Source organism: Delphinapterus leucas, chromosome 19, assembly GCF_059928025.1.
Source record: "Delphinapterus leucas isolate spDelLeu-1000000601 "Yukka" chromosome 19, BTC_Dleu_Yukka2, whole genome shotgun sequence".
Classification (NCBI taxonomy): Eukaryota; Metazoa; Chordata; class Mammalia; order Artiodactyla; family Monodontidae; genus Delphinapterus; species Delphinapterus leucas.
The window spans coordinates 16,839,827-16,845,549 of NC_143147.1; positions in this window are offsets into that span (position 1 = coordinate 16,839,827).

Genomic DNA, 5,723 nt, shown 5'->3' on the forward strand with positions numbered 1-5,723 from the left:
TTCTTCACTTGTTTATTGTCCATCTCAGGGGTCTCTCTGGCCCACCACCTTTTTAAAAAAATTAATTTAATTTAATTTTTGGCTGCATTGGGTCTTCCTTGCTGCGCGCAGGCTTTCTCTAGTGGCAGTGAGCAGGGGCTACTCTTCGTTGCAGTGCGCGGGCTTATTATTGCGGTGGCTTCTCGTTGCGGAGTGCGGGCTCTAGGCACACGGGCTTCAGTAGTTGCGGCACACGGGCTTCAGTAGTTGCAGCACACAGGCTTCAGTAGTTGCGGCAGGCGGGCCCAGTAGTTGTGGCTCACGCGCTCTAGAGCGCAGGCTCAGTAGTTGAGGTGCATGGGCTTTGTTGCTCAGCGGCATGTGGGATCTTCCTGGACCAGGGATTGAACCCGTGTCCCCTGCATTGGCAGGTGCATTCTTTTTTTTTTTTTTTTTTTTTTTTGGCAGGTGCATTCTTAACCACTGCGCCACCAGGGAAGTCCCCGCTGCCTGTTTTTGTATGGCCGGAGAGCTAGGGGCAGTTTTTACATGCTTAAATGGCTGGAAAAAATGAGAAGAATCACGACAATGTATAGACAAAGTCGCCTATGTGATAGGGGCCTTGCAGAGCGGTGAAAGGAAAATAATTAAGTGCAGATGCTTTTCTGGGAATGAGTTTGAGACTAAAGAAACCTCTGTGTCTTAGAAATGAAGCTCTGTAACTGAAGAGAAGCAGATGCTAGAAAGACTAAAGGAGAGGCAAGACCCACAAGATGGGGGTCAAGGAGTGGGCTTTGAATAGGTATTATCAGAAATAAGTGTGCCTGGGGACTTCCCTGGTGGTGCAGTGGTTAAGAATCCGCCTGCCAGTGCAAGACCAATGGGTTTGATCCCTGGTCCGGGAAGATCCCACATGCCACGGCGCAACTAAGCCCGTGAGCCACAACTACTGAGCCCACGTGCTGCAACTACTGAAGCTCACGCTCCTAGAGCCTGCGCTCCGCAACAAGATAAGTCACCGCAATAAGCGCAGGCACCACAACGAAGAGTAGCCCCGCTCGCCGCAACTAGAGAGAAAGCTCGTGTGTAGCAACGAAGGCCCGAGGCAGCCAAAAATTAAAAAAAAAAAAAAAAAAAAAGAAGTTAAGTGTGCCTGGGGTGCTCATGGCTTGTAGGATTATAAGAGCACCTCTTGTTTGGGGCCCAGGGAGGAATGGATACTTGAAGTAGGAAGTGGAATATTCCTTAAGGAAGAATATCACTGGGCACCTGCAGTGAGCCAAACGCAGAGACCCCGAGGTTTACAGCAAAGTGTTATTCACAAGGCAGGCGAGGAGACAGGGGAACAAATCTCAGATCCGCCTCCAGGAATGAGAGGGGTTGGGGTGTTTATGGGATAAAGAAGCAAGGCCGTCTGAGGCCTGGGGAGCGTGGGGAAAGGTGACGGGGATAAGAAAAGGCGAGGTAATCCACGTTCTGTTCTGCGCAGGTGCAGCTAAGCTACAGGGTTCTTCATGGGCCGGGTGTTGAGAAAATGGCGCCATTAGCACGTTCTGAGGGTGGAGTTGGGGGCCCGCTGACGTGAAAAGGTCACCGCGGGGACACTTGCGCATGCCCAGATGGAAGGCCCGCGGTCTCAACCAGTCTTAACCGGCTAGAGCTCAAACTGGACACAGCGCCGACTGGACGACAACTCAGGCAAACTTCTTATCGTTTAGGCTACGTGAAGCTTAGAGGACATGGAAGTTTTGTATAAACAATTAAGGTGAGCCTGATCAGTGAAGGTAGGTTACAGCGTATTATTTATTAAGGAAGTTAGAGTTTCATGGATCTGACTGAAAACCACCCTTGGTTTCACTTGTTCACGTCTCGGGTGAGAGGGTGGACGTAAATGGAAGGAAGGTCACCATAGGTCTCAGTGGGAAGTGCTTCAAACCTGGGATTCACCATGAATTTTCACAGAAGAGTAGAAGCTGGGGGACAAGGCATAGGAGTGGTGGCCCTGGGGAGGGGATGGGGGTGGGGGAATGACCAAGGGGAGCGGGGGTCTAACATGCCCATCTCACCTGGAGAATCCCTGTGCTTCTTGGTGGGCGGCCTCACGGTGCCTAAACAGCCCTAAGGCTCTTACCTGCCAGGCGGAATAGCACTTCTTTCTTTTTTTTCTAGTTTGAAAGATTTTTTGTTTTGTTTTGTTTTGAATAGCACTTCTTAGATAGGGAGTCAGTGAGTTAGGGGGACCTAACACTGTTTTCATTCTGCAGCCAAGAAAGATGATGGTTCCTTGTGGTCCCTCATAATATCCAGTCCAGATGGCTGGGAGGGGCAAGTGGTAAGGATTCTCCATCCCCTGACTTTTCCCTTCCTGTAATTTCCTTACCTGTTAGCCACAAAGTACAGTAAGTCCCCTACATACAAACGAGTTCTGTTCCAAGGGTGTGTTTGTAAGTCTAATTTATTCGTAAGTCCAACAGAGTTAGCCTAGGTACCCAACTAACACAATCGGCTATACAGGACTGTACTGTAATAGGTTTATAATACTTCTCACACAAATAATACATTAAGAACAAACACAAAAAATAAACCATTTTTAATCTTACAGCGCAGTACCTTGAAAAGGACAGTAGTGCAGTACGACAGCTGGCATACAGGGGCTGGCATCGAGTGAACAGGCAACAAGAGCTACTGACTGGAGGAGGGAGAGGAGGTGGGAGATGGTAGAGCTGAAGGATCGTCAGCAACAGGAGACGGAGGGCGAGCTGCAGTTTCACTCATGCCTGAACGCACGTTCGCATCTTTGAAAGTTCACAACTTGAAGGTTCGTATGTAGGGGACTTACTGTACCTGGGATCCTAGACAATTGTTAGGGTTCCTATTGTGAAGACCTCACAGCAGCATTTAACATTCTAATATTGTGGGTGGGTAGGAAGGGTGGACACAAAATCCTCATCGCCTTGTGAGGACTGGCCTTGGGGTGGGGCACTGTGAAGGCCCTTAATTTGTGCACCATTGTGCGTGGGGTAAACCCTTCGTACTGATTTTGGTGATTTAGCCCACGTCTGAGTCGCGTAAGAAGGAGATCATAGGTGAGTGCTGCCACCTTCCTGCTGTTTGCCTTCTGCGCAGCACAGCGCCCCCCCCCGCCCCCCCCCACCCCCCCCCCCCCCGTCCCCTCCCCTCTATCTCAGGAACACTGGCCTCAGAGGTCAGAGGAGATAAGCCCAAATCAGCCTGATCCTTATCTTGCTTATTACCTCTGCTTCAACGTGGTGGTTTTAAAGGGTCACAGTTCTTACCCCTCCCGTGTGCTTGTCCCCAGTCCAGGGCCTTGTTTTGACAACTCACCCAAGGGCAGAGCAAACCCAGCAAACAGTATAGCTTACCTTTAAGGTAGGTTTCACATCCTTCCCCCTCACCCAAATAGATACTTCTGTGGAGCACACTTTCAGGAAAATAAGCCCATAGATGAGGTTTGATATCTCCCATTAGAAACTCGCAGTCTTTGGAACTCAAATTTCAAAGAGGCCTTGAGCAGCAGCATTGACTTTGGGGGACTGCAAGGAACTTTAGAGAACATTTAATCTGTCATCTTATTGTATTTATTTAAAAAAAAAACTATGGAGGGTCTACTGCTTAGGACGCATTTTCCTATGTGTTTTGGATGACACAAAAGTCATATTAAATATCTCCATCTTCCTCTCCTGCCTTCTTTCTGGAGAGCTCTCTGCCTCCCACCAAATTGTTCTTTACAGACCCCACACTCTTCTGCCTCTTTGTTTTTCCTAGAAGGTCCTCCGCCCCTGACAGCCCCCTTCGACTGGCTTCCTCCTGTCCCCCAGGAGTCTCAGCTTAGCTGCTGTCATCTCAGGAAACGTCAATTCCCTCAGCCTGGGTTGGGGATCCTTTTCTTTTCCAGCTTATCCTGGACACATCTCTGTCACTACATGTACCATGTGATGATGCAATTGTGAATCTTGTCATCTCCCCTTGACTGTGGACTCTTTGAGGTTAGGGACTGAATCTGTTTATCTTTGAGTCAGACCCAGATTCTCCTTGAGCAAAGACTGGCAGGAAAAAAAAAAAAAAAAAGACTGGCAGGAGAGAGAAGCCATCATGAGGCTTATAAAAGGAGTATATCAAGGTGGGCGTGGCAGATATCAGGAAAACAGTAAAAGAGTAGCATTACGTCACTATCGGCTTCTTGGCAGTAGGCCAGAGCTGGAGGTCCACCTCCAGCTGAAAGAAGTAGCCCGGGAAGGAGTCACTTCCTTCTAAACTAAAGACCTTGAGTCCTGGGGAGGTTCTATCAAGCCGAGTCATCAACAGGTGAATGCTCTGATTGACAAGGCGGTGAAGAGTAGGGGAAGGAGCCCAAGACGGGGTGTCAGGAGACCTGGTTCTAGTTCATACTTTGTTCCACATGAGAACCCACTGGCAAAATGGGACTCCCCAACATGTCATATCTTTTCCTCGGCCTAGAACAACTTCTGTCCTTCTGCAATTGTCTTCTGGTCAGGATACTGCTCTCCTTTAAGATCCAGCTCATATCCCGTCTCCTGAGTGAAGCCTTCATCTTCCAAACCAGATATGACGTGAGGGTGTCTCCTCTTTGCTCTGAACCCCTATGGAAAAATGTATATACCTCTTTTAGGAAACTTAGTCTTGTTCTGCTTCACTATTTACTTATGAACTTCTCTTGTTTCTCCTACTAAATTACCCCCATTAATTTTCCCCTCCTTGAGAGCAAAGATCATATTTGTGGAGCTCCCTTATTTTATTACCTAATTTATGGTAGATGCTCAAATATTTGTCGACTGAGAGAAAGATTCCCTTTTATTCAGTAAAGAGTCGTGGCCAGTGGCATGGACTCTGAGCCACTCACGAGCTGTGTGACTCTGGGCAAGTTACTTAAGCTTTCTGTGCATCAGCTTCCCCGACAGTAGATGGGAATAGTAGTACCTACTTCATGAGGCTGTGTTAAGGAGTCAGTGAGCACTTAGCCTGGAATACTGTGTTAAGCATTAGTCCAGTCCTCCTTCGAAGAGTGTCAGAGCAGGAAATGCTGTCATCAATATGGAAACACCAACAGGTAATTTGAATTTTTCCCTCCCTGACTTAGTGACTTCTTCCCCCATCCCCAAATCTGCTGTGACCGAACCACTGGTGAGTTGTAAAATCCTCCCAGACGGCTTTACATTGTTCTAGATATTTGCATGGATTCCTTGGTTTGGGTGTACAAGTGAGTTTGGGAAAGTAAGATTCTGCATTGTGTTTTCCAGTTAATCTTATAGACTTATTTGTTAATTTGCATTTGTTTTGTTTTTACAAGAAGGAGTGCCTTTAGATAGGTTCCTGAGAACACACAGAGGTTTCTCTATTAGTGGAATTAATTAGAGATAGAGCAGTGATGTCCCAGAGGGTTAATAGTGACCAGGTCCCTGAGCAAAGTCAACGTCTTGTGATGATTAACACAGTTTACATCTTAAGTGAACAAAGACAGCTTTCTATACCAAACACTCAAACAAATGAAGATTCCTGTAACATTCACAGGCTCGGGGCTACAGACAAGTGATTCTTAGAATCATGAAAACAACCCTTCTAATATTGATGGAAAAAGCTCTTCGACCCTTTAGAAAAACTAAAGGAAGGACCTACTGTATAGTACAGGGAACTATACTCAGTATTTTGTAATAACATGTAAGGGAAAAGGATCTGAAAAAGAATATATATATATATATAAAACT